This window comes from Taudactylus pleione, unplaced genomic scaffold (assembly GCF_031769625.1).
Source record: "Taudactylus pleione unplaced genomic scaffold, aTauple2 ptg000012l, whole genome shotgun sequence".
Lineage (NCBI taxonomy): Eukaryota > Metazoa > Chordata > Amphibia > Anura > Myobatrachidae > Taudactylus > Taudactylus pleione.
The window spans coordinates 632,057-652,500 of record NW_028284415.1 but is presented as its reverse complement, the minus strand read 5'-3'; the positions used below and the strand labels follow the sequence as shown (position 1 = coordinate 652,500).

Here is a 20,444-nt window from a genome sequence, read left to right as displayed (position 1 = left end):
GCAGTGATATGCATGTGCAGTGATAAGTACCTGCAGTGATATGTATGTGCAGTGATAAGTACCTGCAGTGGGAAGTACTGTACATGGGGGCCTATTCATTAAGCGTAAAAATTCAATGGAGATAATTAGCTTTAGAACTCTCATGGAGTTCTAGCTAATTATAGGTGGAATTCATCATTCCACCTCTCCATAAGTATCTATTCCGAAAAGCTGTCATTTTTGCGATGACAGCTTTTCGGGAAATAGATACTTTTCCCTGCCTACACTACCTTATCGCGTCTGGAAACAGTGCTGCGCATGCGCTGTTACATCTGTAAAACCAGCGCATGCGCAGCACTGCCTACAGATGCGTTAAGTTTCGTACCCCCCCCCCACCCCTCTCCCCCCTCCGCTCACCTTCCCCCCCAACTTACTTCCCCTCACCCGCCTTAGCTGTCCGCGCAGCAGCCTCCGGCTCCGTCCTGCTGGTCTGTCATGTGGTTTCCCTGCAGACCACATGACAGATTAGAAAAAAAATATATATATTTTTTTCTTTTTCTAAACTTTCTTGTGCTCTGCTGGGGAGCACACATGACAGACCAGCCTCCGGAGCCTGAGGACGGAGCAGAGCGCCGGAGGGACTCGTCGGGGGACCTGCACACGCTGATACAGGTAAGTGGATTCTGCTATTCGCCACCTCACAGTGGCGAATAGTAACTGCATCAAATTCCGAAAATTGATAATTTTCGGAATTTGATGAATACCACAATTTCCACATCCCCATACTAATGTATGGGGAGTGTGGAAATTAACGCAGGGGAACTTAGCAAGGAGATATCTGTGATATCTCCTGTGTTAAGTCTGTTCATGAATACCAAAATAACGTTTTTAAGGAAAATGTCCTTAAAACGTTATTTTAGTGTTGATGAATAGGCCCCATGCAGTGATAAGTACCTGCAGTGATAAGTACCTGCAGTGATAAGTACCTGCAGTGATATGTATGTGCAGTGATAAGTACCTGCAGTGATATGTATGTGCAGTGATAAGTACCTGCAGTGATATGTATGTGCAGTGATAAGTACCTGCAGTGGTAAGTACTGTACGTGCAGTGATAAGTACCTGCAGTGATATGTATGTGCAGTGATATGTATGTGTAGTTATAAGTACATGCATTTATAAAGTTATAAAATACACACATGCATAACTGGACTTCATCAGTGAAATACACAACTAGCACATTCTCAACCAGATGCAAACAGAACATTTTTAGATTCATCTTTGTGATTTTGAAACTTTGTTCTGAACATTGTATAAGAAAAATAGCAGAAAACAATGTATTTAACATAAAATAAACTGACCTTTTTTTTGGAGGTTTATTTGCTTTTTAGTATTAACTCTATCTATAAATGCCACAAATTTTCTAAATATTGTAAAACAAAAGAGATAAAATAGTGTATTTTCAACGAGGAAGGCACTGCCCAAAATCAGGCGGGAAATGGTTAATAATATCTCTTTAGAATTGGTGTCCCCAGATGTTCAAACAGAGGGCACATTACTGTCCAACATGTGTTATATAACGTAGTTACCCAGCAGTGCACAAATAATTCTGTTAGCTTCATTGTAAACGGTGACTGAGTTTGTAAAGGTGCATTCCATCTGCTGTGCCCGCAGTGTACCCATGCTCATTACACAGCCTCATACATTGCAGGCATTCAGCACAGTACAGCTGTGAATAAGATCTCACACAAGGATCAGCCATGAGCTGAATAGTGCTCTGAGGAGAAGGTATGACAGAGGAAAGTAGTGTATTCACCGTTTGTAACATCCAAAGATACAATCTAATTGGTAATAAGTTAATAAAATATTTGGGGCATAGCCGATTCCATCTTATTTGTCTCAATTAATGAATTTAATGCATTATTGACAATGGCTATAATGCCGAAAATATTTTATATATTGCTTCAGTTACCTAAACTAGTTAAACATAAAGATTATTTAAGTCTCTGATCTCGGACTGTCACCCTTTATCTGGACTAGAATTATGTATACACAATAAACTGATGTAACAATGTAACTACTATCACAAGCATACATTCAGAATGGTTCCTACCAGTGGCGTAAGTTCATCCCAGACGCCGGGAGGCAAGTTATAATTTGGTGCCCCCCTGACACTCTAATGCATGCAGACAGGCTATAAGATAGATGAAGGCAGCAGATGATGGTCTGACATGGAGCTCTCCACTAGTGTGTGGTGGCTTCTCAAGTCCCAGGAAGAGGTGCCATGTATTGGGCGGGTACATAGTTACAGCCCTAAGTGGGGTGAATATGTTGTGGATAATGGAGGAGGTGCCCTTTCAGAGCTGGAGCCCGGCGGCAGGCGCCTCCATTCTCTCCCATAGTTCTGCCCCTGGTTCCTAGTTTCCTACACAGATAATACAGCCTTGTTTTACCTGGAAGAAATATGTTACCACAAGGAACTCCATTAGCATTGCTATATACTATATTAGATCATTCAAGCAATATTATAACTGAATTGAATGAATTTATTTATAACTCTATTAGATGTAAATCATATGCGAAATTAAGGTGTGGAGTTAGTATTCCTTAGTGTAACAGAGACACAAGAGAACTGCATGGAAATGTGGGACTGCTGACCCATCACATCTTCCCCACAAGCTGGAGCAGTGTGTTCTGCAATGTACAGAGGGCCTGATTTAGCGTGCACAGGACCCATTCTGCGAGTGTGCACACAGCCCCTTCTGTGCCTCTGCCTGATTAACAGGCAGAGGCATTTAAGGGGCGGTGCAGGGGCGGGGTTGGCCGGCGTGCCCGGAAATGTGTCTGCCCCGTTTTCCAGGGAGTGGCAAGACTGTGTAAACCCACGCAGTGCCCTGGGCTCGCAAGCCGGCCAGCCTGAGTAAGCTGAGGCTTACTCAGCTGTCTGGCAGCCCGGCGCCGTCCACCATCACGACCATTGATCTCCGATGGTCGTGATGGTGATCCCAGCCTGCGACTTCTGTCGCAGTGCTGGCATCGCAAATGCAGCAGGAGGTGTCATACACCTCCTGCTGCATTTGCATAATAGAAAGGACGTAATTGCAAAGTTGCCTGCGTACAGCCTTGCAATTGCGATCCTTGCTGAATCGCCCCCAGAGACTGTTAGCACCAAATTGCTGTATAGGCAAGTGTAAAAATGTAATATTTATTATTGGTGGTCATAAACAGCTATGGGGCACGAAGTGGGTGCTGCATGGAGGCCTTACAGAAATTTCCTATAGGCCCTACAAATGTTTACATATGCTTCTGGAGAAATGTATTAATTTGAGTGAAGAATCAGTTAATGTAATCAGTTATATTCAAAGATATGTATAAAAGGTCAGTCCATTTCCTGATATCAGGTGGGCTGTACATCTAGCTGTATATTTGCTTTCACTGACAGTTAAAAAAAAAGCTTTAAAAATGAGACATATGAAATAAAACAACACTTAAGTCAAACTTACTGATACTTTAGGGCCTCCCTCGCATTTATTTATTTTAACTTTTATGGTTTTCACCTTAATTACTGTTTGGTTTATTCTCATGCATGTCTTAAATTAATTGTGATGAGACCACAACTTTCATGTATGACTTTTGAGTGTTTTAAGCTATTTATTACATTGGTTGAAGTGCACCTAATAATGCTCTTTCCCACAGACATCCAAGGTACAAAATATGTCCCATTATAAACCCAGAGAAAATATCCAATTTCCTCAATCTCGGAGGTGGGGGAGGACTCTAGCAGTTCTGTACAGAGAAAAGGGCAACATGCTTGTAAATGTGCCCTCTGTAAATAAATTGCAATTTATCTCTTCTAAAAGTCATGAAATTAGTTTTATAATTGTACACAAGTAACACAAAGCAGATGTCCACAGTAACAAATGAGAGTCAGCTGGAATTCTCTTGACTCTCACATTGTGGTGAAGATGTGCCAGACATCTGATCATTGAATGATCGCGTTGAATATCTAGGGCAAAATTTACTAAGCAGCGGGTTCTAAACACCGGCGGTTTGATGGCGGGTTCTAAACCACAGGGGTTTGGCGGCGGTTTCTAAATGACAGCCCTGTTCTATTCTAAAATTTGTTTTGATGGCGGTTTTGCAATAGTTAAGCCTTAGTAAATCTGCAGATAGCAAAACCGCCACCGAACCATCGGGGTTTAGAACCCACCGCTTAGTAGATTTTGCCCTTAGTTCTGATATGGACATAGTGACGTGATCTTTGTAGATGGTGGATTATGTGTGGTAATGTACATCATTTTCTGCAAGCATTTTCTTAATTTTCTGCATTTATTTGTTTCTGTATTGGTGATTGCTGTACTTTTGGGACAAAAAGCCCCTGTAAGATCATCTCCAGTTGTGGACATGAAAGGTGCTTGCGAGTTGCACTGGCTAAACTGGGACACAAACGTTAATGAGCAATGGAGAAACCACAGGTTGTGCAGGATTAACTACAGGGCGGGCGAGGCTGGTGCCCCCACACATAGATACAACATTGGTGTGGGGTGCCATGTCACATAATGGGCACATAATGAGCCTGTTTTAGAGGTGGGCACAAGGCTAAGGTTGGCAGACTTGAGTGATAATTTGATACTGCACATGAGCGCACATAATTCTAAAATCCCAATGACGCATTGTGTACAGGATCGCTGGCATTAGGAACAGTGAGGCAAAGCCATGGGTGTTCCTGGGTAGTGACTGGGAGGTGGCCTTAAGTGAACACAAAAAGACTGTCTCATGGGCATATTATGGGAGTGTCGCGGGCATGTGTTTTCAGATGCAGAGCCGCAGCCACAGGGACCATGTTTAGCTGGAGTTGAGAAGGAGTCACTGCACCTGCCATAGGCTGATTTAAGTGATGAGATGATGCACCGATGGTGGATTGTTTAAATCCACTAGTGTATTTACATCAGCACGCAGCCTAAACCCAACTATTCCCCTCGCAGCCTAACCTTAACCCCCTCTGGCAGCCTAACCCTCCCCCTAACCCCAATACTTACCCGTCGGGATGCCAGTAGTCGGGATTCTGAGCGTCAGCATCCCAACAGCCGGGATTAACTACATCCCGTCCATTGGTGTTGAAAATGCGCTTCTCAGGGTTTGCTCTGTCCGGTGCAGCTAGGTCAGAATTGGAAGACAGAAACTACCATCTGCATATTACCACTGATGCGACTCTACAAAAGTTCTCAATCACGGGTGCAAAAGCGTCCACCTCTAATTCAGGCCCAGTGTGAACTGGGGGCACTACAGTGTGCTCAACACATTGGCGGTGCCTGGAGTATTTACACATTATACTTTTTAATAACATCGCTAGTTTGACAATTTTATTGGGTTTTACATGTATGACCAAACATGATCCTGTCCAAAAATAAAATGACCACTACTATGTTTTTGATACATATTTTAAAGCATAGTGCAGACAAGTGCACAACTCGTGGGTGAATTGCCGGTGATAAAACTGTTTATAATTCACCCTGCAAACCATGTTTTCCATGAGCTGTAAATAACGTGAGGAACGGCTGTGTGACAACCTCATTTTGATGAGGGATTATCACAGTGTTCTGTAGTGACGCCAAGTGCCGTCCTAAAACAATATTTTATCTTCACAGCACACCATTTTGACATTTATGGACTTTTATAGACACTGACCATGTTATCTAAAAGTATTTTTTCTTAAATTTAACTGAATGAATAATAAACCTTCAAAATTCAATAAACAGACAACAGAATATTAGCTGCAAAGGCGCTTTGGAAGTTATGTGGTAGTGAAATCAGAGAGACATAGAGACTATTACATAGTACTTACAGCCACAGCACCACTGTCCACTTTCTGATAGTGCTGCGGGTGTTAATCTGGGAATTATCACAATGCAGAAACATAATAAAACATTGTGTGATGACCGAAATCCTGATCTATTTGTCACATGTTAAGATACAGTAAAGTGAATTTCATCTAAATCAAATACACACTCCTATAGCAAAGTCATATGTCTAATCCACCTCAGACTTATGACATATGCGCAAACAGCAAACGTCATCTCATATGATGGGCACCGAGGCGGCACGTACAAAGCTGTGAACTGAATATAACTATCCCCAGAAGAAACAGTCTGTGCATGGAAAGATTTCTCTGTACAAATTCCCTGTGTTCAAACTGGCGGTCACGAGTATACTGAAAATATCTGCATTTGTAATGCTAGCAAACATTCGGGTTAATGACGGTATTCAGTATTAATACAGCTCCAACAATTTATAGAGCAATGTATAATTTCTAAGATTGATGCAGGATTTATGAACTAAGAACAAACCAATAGAGAGGAAGAGGGGCCTGTCATTAGAGCTCGCAGTACAAGAATAAAGGGGGACAGGTTGTGGGGGAGTAGAAGGATGGTCTGTGAAAAGGCAAAGATGAGTTGTCTGTCATCTCTTCTGATATTTGGAGAGTGAAGCATTCCAGGCACGAGGACCATGGCCATCTTAACGTATGGCAACACTGGGCAGCTGCCCAAGGCCCAATTGTAAGGGGCTTTCAAGCAGTGATGTGCTGGGCCAGGGGAAGGGCATCTAGATTGAGTGTGCAGCCTTTTACTCCGTGCATAGGGCAGCCACCTGTGAGGCAGGCAGAGAAAGATGCTTCCCAGCCGCTATGATTGTGAATTACACACAATCAGAGCAGCCAGGCAACATTCTGTATCTGCCTCCCAGCCCGCAGCCACAGAGCCAGATTAAGGGGGGACACAGGAGGCACATCCCCCTGGGACCCTTCTCTCAGTGGGCCCCTGATACATCACAGCTGCAGTGCAGAGAAGGTACTGCACTGCGAGCTGGAGAAGAGAAGAGGGAAGTGGAGTCCGTAATCCTTGCTTTACATCATGTTATTCTATGTTTAAACCTTGATTTTGTTGATCGCAACAATAAATCTAAAGGTTTAATTTTATTGACCATTTACATGTCTATTCCTGTGAATGGGAAGGTAGGGGCTCCAGTGAATTGCTGTGAATGCTGTTAAGATGACCCTGATAAGGACTTACCATAAAAAATGCCGAAGTCATATGTCTGAGACAGAGCAATGGGTTCATCATGAGGTGAGACTTTAACTCATTACAGTGGGCCGCATTTTGTGATCCTAATGTAGGCATAAACCGTCTGTATGCGTGTAGCGTACAATACATGCAACTCAGACTACAGCCACATCAAGATTAAAATAAGTACTCAGCTATACTTTGAGGTAATTATCGCCAAAAACAAGTGGACAAGTGTGGGATTCCTTTCATAAGCAGAATCAAGCAGTGCCAGTTATACTGAGTCCAGTCACCATGGGCTGGGATCCCTATGGCCTGCAAAAGCATTTGGGTTCCCACTTAGGCCAAACCAGCCTATAGACTTACTGTTAGTTGAACTGTCATGGAAATAAATGAAGCGGTCAATATGGAATCCTACTTGCGTCTGATTGCCTGTAATGTGAGAAATCCTTATCAGCACATATTTTTACACCTGGCATTAGCAGTGACAACAGATAAACTCCCTTACATGTGCTTGGCCGTTCTGTACTTCAGGTTTAGGGTCAGGACCAGTTCTAGACTTTGTGGAGTTCAGGGCAAAAGCTCCCTTTGGTGCAACCTCTCCCCCTCCCTCCCCCAAAAAAACCATGCAGAAATCAAAGATGGTGTTCTGAAAAGGGGCTGTGGCTTCGTGACACGCACCCTTTTCATCAGTGTAGGGGGCATGCCCAGCAGAAAATGGATTCGCTGCTGTCTCTCACGGCTGTTCCCCAAATTTCATGCACGATGACGCCATGCCCCACCACCACCGGCATTCTGGAAGACTGGGAGGGATTGGGAACAGAAGCACAGTCCTTTCACGTTGCCACACAGTAGTACTCATTATACAAATTAAGCCACACTGTAGTAGTGCCCCTTATAACACATTATGCCATGCAGTAATGCCACTTACACGTTATGCCACGCAGTAATTCCCCTTACACATTAGCCATACGGTAATGCCCATTACACATTATGCAATACACAGTAATGCCCTTTACACATTAATGTGCCACTCAGTAATGCCCTTTACACATTAATAGGCCACACTCAGTAATGCCCTTTACACATTAATAGGCCACACTCAGTAATGCCCTTTACACATTAATATGCCACTCAGTAATGCCCTTTACACATTAATATGCCACTCAGTAATGCCCTTTACACATTAATAGGCCACACTCAGTAATGCCCTTTACACATTAATAGGCCACACTCAGTAATGCCCTTTACACATTAATATGTGCTGCAGAGACCCCTGGAGGCAGGCATAGGTGATAGCTGCAAGAAGTGTGGTGTCATCGCAGCTCTATTGCTGATAGCTACTGTGTAAAGTGCTGCCACACTCAGTAATGCCCCCCTTCCCCTATCCCTCTCCCCTCTAGTGACTCAGTGCTTACCTCCAGGCTGAGGATGCTGCAGGCTGCTCCGGCTCCAATCTGCCGATTGGCCGCTGCTCTCTCCGCTGCGGCTGCTTACTCCCAGTCCCAGAATGCTATTGGCGGTGAGTCATCGCGACGACGTCACAAGTTGTGACATCGTCAAGCCCAGCATTCTGAGGCAGTGGGAGGTGGGAGGGACGAGGGCGTAAGACAAAGGATCTTGAGATCATGGTGGCGCCGTGGCAGGCAAGAGCGGACGGGCTTCGTCTAATTAGACGGCACCAGCGGGCTGACTGCGGCCACACCCTTAGGCCACAGCACCCCGGGTAATAGTCCTGCTTGCCCGCTCCTAGAACTGCCACTGTTTAGGGTAGTAACTTTATCTTCAGCTACATTTTACTGTACATGCACAAGCCGCAGTTGAAGTTTTGTCCAAATCTAAACTAGTTTCTAAATGTCTGAGTGGCAAGGTAGAGAGAAAACCAGGTCACAGAGGCCAATAAAGTGCACAGGATAGTCTGCTATGCCAAAAGTTGCTAAATGGTTCAGGAGTATTACAAGTAATATTTACATTTGGATTTTCCAGTTTAGTGAAAGCATTGTCAGTGGAATGTCGGGAGAAGAAGGTTGTTTTCAGCGAACTAAAGCTGGCCACACATCTAAAGATTATCTGTCCAACCAGCCAACTAGTTGATTGGTTGGAATGAAAATCTGGTAAGGTATGAAAGCAAATAACAATCAGCAATTTGCTCCCAAACGCCGGAAAATGGACAAAAACTGTTGTTTGAACAAATTGTTTAGATCAAACATTTAACAAACTTGTCTGACGACCATTTTCATCTGTCTTCTGGCATTTAGGAGCAAATTGCTGATCATCATTTACTCCCATTCCTTACCAGATTTTCATTCCAACCAACCAACTGGTTGGCTGGTTGGACAGATAATCTTTAGATGTGTGGCCAGCTTAAGAGGGAGATGTATGAGATGCAAGTTAAGTGCTGCAGTTACTGCTTCCCTGCATGTAGTAAAGCAGGGAGCAAGCGGAATGACAGGGGCTCTATGCACCCCTGTCTTTATCAACGCTGCTATGTACAAGATAGCACACCGATATGCTGGGCAATGTATGAAAGATCAGTGGCACTGACCGTTCCGACAGGTGCAGCTATCGATTTCATCAGCTGCAGCTGTCGTTGCCCTATCACCACAGCAGGGACAGCACCGCGGATGCCGAGCTCTGGGCTGCACGTGAGATTTCGCAATGCTTGCGAGATCTTGCGCATGCCCAGTTGAGCCGGCCGGGAGGTGAGATACAGTGCTGATGTGCTTTAGGCTCTGGCAGGGATCACCGGAGGGGGGGAGTTTTCACTCCACCACTCCGGCAGACGAGATGTTTATATATCTCGTCGGTACCAGTGGCAAACGCTGGATTTCTAGAGGGGGGTTTCCAAATGCTTGATCTCAAAGTGAGTGTGGCCAGTCCATGAAGAGGACATAATTAGCACTTATCCAGCTTTAATATGTGTCATACAAAGTATATTGTGTGTGATAATTCCAGTATATACAGGACCAGCGATCACAGTAAGCCATTAGATGCAGCAGTAGGTCCATCCTGCATGAGCTGAATGTTTGTTTTTATTTTAGATGTTGGCACCATTCCAGAGCATTGGAGCAAGTCCAGGAGTCTGGCGTAGCAGCAGAAGAACCTAGCACTGCCCTGGACATATATGTACATATTGGTCTCCTTATGCACTGGATAGTTTATTATTATACAGTATTAATAATTAAACCTATTGATGATCTATAGCAGTGCACCCCTAACAGTGCATATTTCCCATTCTCCTAGTTGGTGCACAGGTGTATTTATTACTGGCTGATACATGTTAAAAGATCCACAGGTGGAGCTAATCATTTCATTTGTGATCCTGAGAAGAACATGCAGCACTAGTAACATTTTATTATGTTAGAATTTCTAGTGTGGTCACGGTGTGGACTGGGGAGGGGGGCTTCAAGGAAACTGGAAATCCCCCATGTGTTTGCCTATGGGTACTGCTTCCTACTTCACCTCAGTTAAGAGGTGAAGCGGGAAGAGTTATAGCGACGGTGCATGCCGCTATCATACATCTCACCCTGAGTTAGATGGTCATAAGCAATGTCGTTCTAAAGCTGCATACACACACAACGATTGAATTAATGAACGATTTTAGTAAACTATTTTCTACCTTGAAAAAATGAACTAAAATCATTTACTAAAGTTGTTCATTTACTGTGTTCATTTAAATGTAATGAACGATTTTTATGAACTACAAACGATTTTTGCATATTAACTTAATGAAAATCGTTGAGTTGATAAGTCTGACTGAACTACAAACGTGAATGTGCATGAACAATAATCATTCATCGTTTGACTCAGAAAGTGAACAATTTTTTTCAAATGATTATCGTTAAACGATATTGTTAAACGTTAATCATTCAAAAAATCGTTGTGTGTGACTGTGTATGCATCTTAAGGGTTTTGAGATGAAAGAATTAAGAATTTAACGGTAGCTTTTATTTATCTAATTTTCACTAAAATGCACAAAGATCAAGTCTGATTTATTTGGGTAACAGCATATTTCTGGTGGTCCAACATAGGCCATCTACAGTGGAACAAAAAACAGATGCAGACCTGCACAGACAGACATTTATGCCTGTCATAGCCTTATCATTTGGGATGGCCTTAGGGCTTGAGATTTTTTTTTTTTTTAACAATTTATTCAAACCTAATAGTGAAGGCATATTGTGCTATCAATACAAATTATTAACAGTCTGGGTATAAGTATATCTGATATGGGTCTGACGTAACCTGGTGCTTATGCTAATGGTGCACACCAGTATGCATATTTGCAATTTTTACAACTTTGCATGTAATATTTTTAAGTGATTACGTATTACATATGTGAATCTGGACGAAAATACATTCAAACTCAGTTTAAGCCCGTAAGGCAGGGGTGGGCAACCTTTTTTCCGCCGAGGGCCATTTTGATATATATAACATTTGCGGGCCTGGTGCAGGCCACACCCCTCTGTGTGACATCACACGGGGGGGTCACAATCGCCGGTGATTACAGAAATGCAGCGCTGTGATCGTCTGAAGCATCCTAAGGACGCTCCAGGCAGCACTGCTGCATAGATTCTGGCTGCAGGGTGCCATACTAGGCACCCGACTAGCCAGATGACACTAGCAGATAAAAGCTCAGCGGGCCATACCAAATGATTCCGAAGGCCTTATACGGCCCCCGGGCCTGAGGTTCCCCATCTCTGCCCTAAGGTGTCATATTGAAGTCACAAATTAGTACTACCTGGTCTGATTAAACATTTTTCCTACTGTTTTACGGTAATGGAATCACCACACTATGAGAAAAACTAAATTGGTAAATTAATTCTATACTGTTCCAATAACATGTGAGGGCAGTTTAATAAAGTGTGTTTTCATGGCACATATTTGGTCTATTGACATGAGTAGATCAGTGTTTGAATACCAAAGAATGCGTGAACATTGTTACCGCTCATATGCATTAGCCTTCATGTCAGTCAAGGGCCCATCTGTGTTTCAGCAACATAATGTTCTGTGCCACAAAGCTGAGACAGTCCTGGAATTATCGCAGTAATGTGACAATGGGCGGAATTCAATTGATTTCGCGGTCCGCATCTCCCGTCTAAAGTGACAGGAGATCGCGGGCCGCTATGCAATTGTGCCAGCTTTTCACGCTGATCGCGCCCATAGAGGTCAGGTTTAGCCGCGTAAAGCAGCTAAACCCGACCAAAGTGCTGGGCGCGATCGCGAAAGTGATGTTTGGGTGCCCAAACATGTCACTTTTTGCACATTTCAGCTCTCATCCCCCAGGGGCTGCGAGCTGAAATGTAGCGCTTGGTAGCTGATCGCGCCCGACAGGAGCAAGAATAGAATAGCTCCGTCGGGCGCGATAGGGGCTGGAAAGAATTGAATTCCGCCCACTGAATTCAAACTTAATGCAGTTGCCTTGCACCACTCACCAGATCCCAATCCAATAGTATGAGATGGAACCAGATTTTTAACGTTTGAAACAACCACGGAACAGGTTCCAGTCAGTATGTCGACAATCAAAATGTCAACACCATTATGTCGTCATGTTGTGAATATCGACATTCAGGATGTTGTCATGTTCAGAATGTTGACAGATTTCATACCACATCCCTCGAAACACACAATTTATTTGTTAACAATTACTTATAAAGCACCAGCTTCTGTTGTGCTTTACAATTGGGAACAAAACAATAATAAAATAAGATTGTGTAATAACAGGCAGACAAAAAGGTAAGAGGGCCCTGCTCACAAGTTCACAATCAATAGAACAGATTACGTGGACGGATTACTTGTGCTGCAATTTTGACACATTGGTCCTGATTCAGCAAGGAACGCATGGATGCAGACGCACGCAATCAGTCGAATGTTTTGGTCGCGCATGCGTATGCATCAGAGTGCGCATGCGCGAACCGGCCAGAGCGGTGGAGTATGCATATTCAGGGAGTCCGCAGCCCCAGGGACAAGTGAAGTGCCATTTGCTGGTTGTGACGGGGGAGTTGTCTGTGCGTTTGGCCGGCATTTCAGGGGCGTTCATAATTAACCCCTTGCCCTCCTCCCACCCACACAGCAGCCACTGGGCTGCAGTGGGAGACTGCTCGCGGCTGCTGAGCAGCAGCCGCAGCAGTCTCCTAAACTTGTGGGGGGTAGCAAACACAATGATTGCGCTCTCTGGCTTTGCGCCGGGCTGAGGGGCCCACAGCGCCTCCCCAGCGTGCAGCGCCGCACAAAGTGTTTTTTGTTGTTGTTTTAAGCTCAAGGAGGCATGACCACGCCTCCCGTGATTAGACCACGCCCCCTTCACCTGGCCCCGGCAGGGCTCTGTACTCCCCTGCGTATGGCTCCGATGGTTCTCGATGTTACTGATGTTTCCGCTGTCTTGCCAGGTATAGAGGATGCAAGTAAAGGGAAGTGGGTGGTATTATGTAGTGCTGGGCGTCTGCTTATTCTGCTGCGATTGCCGTGTGTATGCATTCATTAGCATATTCTCGCAGTGGCCGGGTGCGTGCGTCTGCATCTGTGCGTTCCTTACTGAATCAGACCCATTGTCACATCCCAAGTATATCTTTTCTGATGGCATATGTGGGAGCTGCTTGCCACTACATAAATATTATAAACTGGGCATTCATTTGTGTGTCAGCAATTACTTTGTTCCACCATGAAAATTGGGCTAAGTGAGAATGACATGATACAATATAAAAATCGTCTTGTTTCCCTTTAATAGTGGGAAAAACTGATTTATATATTTCAGTAAATGTTAAAATGACGCAAAAAATGAGCACTTCACCCGCAGTACAGTACATATCAGTCCCTGATTAAATGCATTCTGCACAGAAAAGACCCATGAAAACCTTTGCCCATCTCGTATCATCTCTGAGGTTCAGGTGATATGCACCATTAATTCCCTTTAGAGTGATTTACTTTGAATAACACGGGGAAGTTTTCATTCTACCAGACCTGCGGGGCCCCAGGTTGGACAAGGGAGTAAAAGAGAAGACCATTTTCTAGGCTATGAAAGCAGTAATGAAAACGCCTTGTATGTCTCTGAGAAATGATGAGATGTTTTTTTTTTCCTGAGCTAAAGCAATCACTGTCACTACAATGTGTTATTCTTCGAAATGATCGCACAACAAATCACATGGGAGTAACTATTCTGTATTAAGGCAATTTTGAAGAAAATAAGAGTATTAGAAAACGTCATATGCTGATGTTAGGATTAGTATTCAGGGAGTAGTAGAGATGTTGTATGGACACACTTTAGAGGTGGGTATGTATAGTTATTAAACAGAGAGATCCTTACTGTTTATTATTATCATCATCATCATCACTTTTCAGTTATATAGTGCAGGCGGAATGGGTATGAAATCCTGGCAGTAGGGATGCCTGCTGTCAACATACCGACAGTGGCATCCCGATGCTCAGGATCCCGACAAGGGTCCGGTAAGCATAGTAACCCTCCCCCTACCCCTAACCCTCTGTTCCTACATCCTAACACTAACCCTGATATGACCGTCATTACGATAGCACCAATACTGCCAAGCTGAAATGCTGGCCACTGCGATTCCCTATTAAATTCCAGGCATTGTTTTATCTACTTGTATGTGAATTGCTTATACTCACTTCTGACATTTTTGTTCTAAAAGGTCATTGCCTAAGGAAGCAGATTTATCACTAAAATATTTAGGATTATTAGACCACTATGTGGCACTGTTATATTGCGGTAGTAAAGGCGCATATCCACTACATGATAAAAATTAACGATTACGACATTGTTATCGTACAATCGTTCATCAATCGTGCAGTGAATATTCCGGCAACGACCAGCGATGCGCGCTCCCGCTGGTCGTTGTCGGCATCTGTCATCGCCTGAACAATCAGGCCAACCTTACGATATTGTCAGGTTGTGCATGTTCGGGGATAAGGGTGGGTGCCTGCACTGAACCACATATCATTCAGTGTGGGCACAACATCCACTGCACAGTATGATGAACGATTACGATGTCGTAATCGTTCAATCGGTCATCAGTCGTGTAGTGGATATGCACCTTAAAGGATTGTTACAGACAGGGCCTGTTTCTATAGACTTCTTACATCCAAAGGCTGAAATTCTACAGTTTAGAGACTGGGGTGGAGGCACAAGTCATTGCAGAGCCCTGGTAATGGCTAGAGATTCAATGGCATATGCTATAGCATGGAGAGGGAGCCTTTTCATTTCAGCCAATTTTAGTAAAACTAGACAATAAAAGGTACCCTGGAGGGAGCAGTTGGTGAGTTGGGAGGGACCACTGCTCATTAGAGAAATCCAGGTGTTTTTTTGGTCTTTCCGCTTTAGTAATTATCTGCAGCTGTACAGCATACATATGTAGCGTATACCTGCTGTTAATCAGGTTTTCCAACCTTGTGTCCTGTGAGAGTTGACCCCTATAGAAGCCTGATAATGTGTGCTTAAGAGAGTTTCTGGGTTTTTTTTGGTATTAAGGGAATTGTCTTTTGTAGAATTGGTACAAGACTTCTTCATTGATAGCCAGGGCTGTAACCAACAATGTTTTAAGTGCTGAATATCAAGCATATATTGAATAAATCCTCTTTAGGCGCTAAACCAATACTGACCTGCTGCTGTAAAGGGAGATGTGAGCCCCCTAAAAAATATTCTTACGAATCATATATAAATAGATAAGAAAGCTTACAGTGCTGGTAGCAGTGTGGTATGAATACAAAAATAATTACAAATGCTGAAGCATTTGTGCAATAAAATAGCAATTTATTAAAAGTAACAATTCATTAGTTAAAATGTGATCAGATAACCAAGACAGTCTGCAAGATTTGAGCACAATAATAAACCATAGGTGTAGTTTGTATTATCAAATAGTGATATAGTTAACAGTTGTCCAATAAAAAGGATCCCACGATAAGGTACACTTCTTGGAATGAGCTACACACACCAGTGATCCACAATGTATAATACGTGTAGGAGCTCCTGGTTGAAAAAACACGGATATCCTGGTTAGCTGGCCAGTGAGTGAATGCAAGTATTCTGGCTATGGTGATTAATCCAGCAATAATTGCTCCGGCAGAAGCTGATTTTCCGTGAAAGGCCACTGCAGGTCAACCTTAGGAATCCAATTGGTATTGTCCTTGGGTACCCTGATTCTCAGCGGGAGCTGTGGGGGGTCTACAATGGCAAGAACCATCTTCTGTAGCTGTTCACAGTGCCAGCTGGCAGTCGGATGGAATGTGTCGCTGTATGCAATGTGAACATCAAGATATTTTTTATTTCTCTGAACACATGAATGATTAACTTTAATGTGCCAAATTGAAAATAAATCTGAGCTGCCTACACTATAATTGCTGGACTCGGTTTAGCCCAGCTGCGGAGGCTGGGATCAGACGTGGGATGAGTCTTTCTAGGGAGGCTTTGCTTGTCCCTCAGCCCTGACTCATTGCCTAGAGTCCTTCATCTGAGTTCTCCAACACTCCAGCAAGTATCAGTGTGTGATAGTAACTGGAAAACAAGGGAAGTTTTTACAGGTATACAAATATTACCAAATAGTATCAATATATCAATATTTAGGAACCTTTAGCCTTCATGCAATTAATGTTCAGGGGAGAAAGCCTTTAATAATATATTTGTGAAATCATTGCCTGCATATATCAGTGATGATATCAGACACATAGGGGCTGATGCTGAGTTGGGAGCAATGCTTAAAAAGCAAGTTACAAACCATGTTCCATGCTAGGGGTACAAATAAATTTATATTTTTGCATGCAAGGTAATACTGGCTGCTTTTGCATGTAACCCACAAATGCTGGACACTATTTTTACACTACAATATAGAATTCAGTTTGGAGTTGGGCAAACCCAATTCTAAATCTTTCTGTTCATTTTAAATCTGCCCCACCTGCAGTATAGCATGGTTTTACCAAGGTGCAAAGTTACACTGTCCACTCACCTAAAGATCATCTTCCCATCCAGTCAACTATTTAGCTGGTTGGAATGAATATATGATAGTGTTTGGGAGCTAATGACAATCAAACATTTGCTCCCAAACACCAGAAAACAGATCAAAAGGGTGAATTAGACAGTTTTCTTAAATCTGTTTAATTTAACCAACTTGTCGGAATCACCAAAAGACCCGAACTGGGCCAAATGGATGGAGAACCCACCCTCTCTTCTCGCATCCAGCCCCAGGACCCTAATCCGGTTCTTACCAAAAGCCCAACAGCTCTCAGCAGAACCAACAATACTCCTGGGGTTTTAAAAGACATATGTAAGAAATCTGGGGTAAATATACCTGACTTCCATCACTATACCAGTGATCCTGTCACAATATAAAATATACCTTTCTGCCACCACCAAGGAATTGATATAGGAAGAAAACTCATCCCACAGTGGTCCTTCGGTTCCGCTCACAGTATGTACGCTTTTAAAATCAGTAGCATGTGCCTCACTAGGCCACAGGTCTAAGAACACAAAATATCAGAACTAGAAATTAAGTTGTAATTTCAAGAATGCTTAAAGCTTATAGGTACAAAAAAGAGTTACACATATTATTATGATTATTAAAAGTACACACAGATTACAAACAATTTCAAAGAAAATAAAAAAGGGTAAAACAAAGTTCAGATATCACCTTCGGAATTGAACAATGCCGGAGTAAGGTCTCTCCTGATCGAAGATGGTGCCTCCCAGTCAGGTGTGGTTCCCTTAAAAGAATGAATGCCTGTTGTCCAGTTATACCCATTCTGTCATGCATTCTATCTCACAGAAATGGATTCTGAACTTCATAGCACATGGGAGAGGAGACAGCAAGCCTGAGATTAATTACCTTTTTGATATCACATGTGATGGCCAGACCCTGTCCTCATAACCGAGTTCCTGTCCGGCAAATGGAGATGACAGTGGGTAGAGTGAAATAGGACATGCTCTGGCATACTGAGAAGACAGGCTTTTCAGACAACCCTTGTTGTGCTACAACTTACACACTACACATACTGTTACCAATATCATGGTTAATATTCCCAGTCCGATATAAAAAGGGCTTATTACAGCCCATATTCCATTATTTTGGAGCATTACCAAGTTTTCGTTCCAACCAGCAACCTAATTAGCTAGTTGGAAAGATAATGCATAGATATGTGGCAGCTTAACTTTTTTGCTTTGTTTCCAATTCAGATTCAGCCTTATAGTGTATGCTAATGACATTTCTCTTGCTTATACTGTATATACAGTATAAAACTGTACTTTTGAGTCTGACCATACAGTCTTTATAAATATGAACAGTTTATGAATCTGAATATACTCGGTAATCATCAATTAAATGCTGTTTACTGTTTGTCCAGTTCTCACTGTGAAATACAGGCTATGAACGTCTAACAATATAGATATGTAATTTACCTGCCTACTGAATTAACCATTGAAAATAATACAGGTCTATGGCTCTCTGCGTGTTGAGACAGACAATGAGACGCTGTTTGATTTATCACTAGAGTGTTAACAAAGAGCATAGAAATAGTGATTACAAAAACCATACACAGTATTCTATTGAATGAACAATATAACTGGATACAACATAAGCAATGCACTGTAGAATCGTATTAGTCTGTCTTGTGTAGAATGGAAATGACTGATCCTTCTATGAGCCTATAGACACATTATTACTATCTCAGAGGTAATAAACAAAATCTCCACTCCCTCCATTTCATCTAGGAGGTTATATATGTACAGTCCTGAAATAGGAAGTTTTAAGCCTTCATATAGCTTATGTCTGTATAGACTATCCTGAAACAAAGTATTGGTCTACTCCTTGTAAGTCTGAAAATAATTTTATGGGTATAGTAATTTGCTGCATTTTGATAGTGTTAATCCTCCCTAGCCAAGAAAACCCATGAGATCACTACCAATGAAGTTTAGCGCAAAGTCTTAAGATCAAAATTAGCTGATTGTGGTTGCTTGTTATGAACATATCTAAGCATTTAGTGTAGCTGGGTTACCAAAGGGAAAAGCTTGTTGGATGCTATCGTAGAAGGAGGAACAGAGGGGTTCAGTGGCACTGACTTGCCAAAGTGTATTTTGAAATTAGATAGCTAGCTGAATTTGTGACATCGTTCCATCAAATTGGGCTGTAATATCAGTAGGTTGGCGATCTTGTGTGACTATGCCACTTTGTGGTCTCTCCCTCCAATTCAATCCCACATGTCTTAATTGGCCCCAATATATCTTGCTAATGTCTCTATACAGAGAACAAAAATTAGAGTGGACACTAGGCAATACTGTCTCATTTTATTTTTTATATGAGAGTGCTCTGAGAGGGAGCCATTCATTTTGATTATAGTCATTGGGTTCTATGCAGGCAGGACCCAGGCCCAATAGGTATTTTCTGCATCCCTTGATAATAGTAATGTGAGGGATGTCAGGCCTTTAGCTGTGTGTATCAAATCAATAATCTTTGGTTTTGCTTTCCATCCTAGGACAAAGGCAACCTGATGAATATGAATTGGATACATTTCAACAAATTATAAATGCTAATTACAAATCTCCACTACACATTGCGAACTATGCATAATTGTAGGGAATGGATTTGGGTAGGACAATTCAGGGTGTTCTCCATGTGGCACAGATTCCTAGCCAGTTGTGCAAGATACTGTAAATCCGGGTCTTTCAATATACTGTTGGAGGCTTAGATCAGATTTGGATGGGAGTGTCAAAAATTGCCCCTTTATGGTGCAGTTAAAATACTGGAAAGTGTCATTGCAGAGGTGTCTGACTTTTGGATACTTAATCTACCAAGCACCTTGGTGCCTCAATATCAGAAAATACCCAAGTATAAAAGAGTTGTCATCTATTATAGACTTCTTTATGAGCATGGATGATTTTTCCATGTGAGGAATTGACCATTACATCAAATTCATGGTATTGTGGGGTTAACATTGTTGTAATTTAAATCTGCCCTGGGAAGCTGTGATACACTGTAGTTAATTCTAGAGCTCATGATGATGATCGCAAGACCATAGTCATTTGCATATGCAGGGCGCTGTTTGGTAGACAGGATCACACACTATATTAGCTCTAACTGGGTGATATCTGTGTCATCTATTTAGCCTTTTATCAAGCATTCAGAATTGGGATTTCAGGCTCTGGAGGCTCTCCCTACCCTCTTCTCCCAATTTTCATAGTCTGCTTCCCCATTTTGAAGCTGAGATTTTGTATCTATTTGAAGGTTTTAAACAAATGGGATAATTGCTGGAATTGTTAATACATAAATACTATATACTTACGAAAGATTAACCAAAACAATTGCTGGACTATGACTGAGTTATTGGTGTATGCTACATCTGCCAACTGTTTACCTAAAATATGATAATCCCACTAAGGCCCTTGACCATGTTGTATATATTGATTCATATTTA

The 20,444-nt window shown here is 42.5% G+C and overlaps 1 protein-coding gene across 1 annotated transcript in view; it reads left to right on the top strand.

Moving 5' to 3' along the window:
- Positions 1-20,444, top strand: part of PITPNC1 (phosphatidylinositol transfer protein cytoplasmic 1) — a 285,340-nt gene that overhangs the window by 244,962 nt on the left and 19,934 nt on the right. The window lies entirely within an intron of this gene.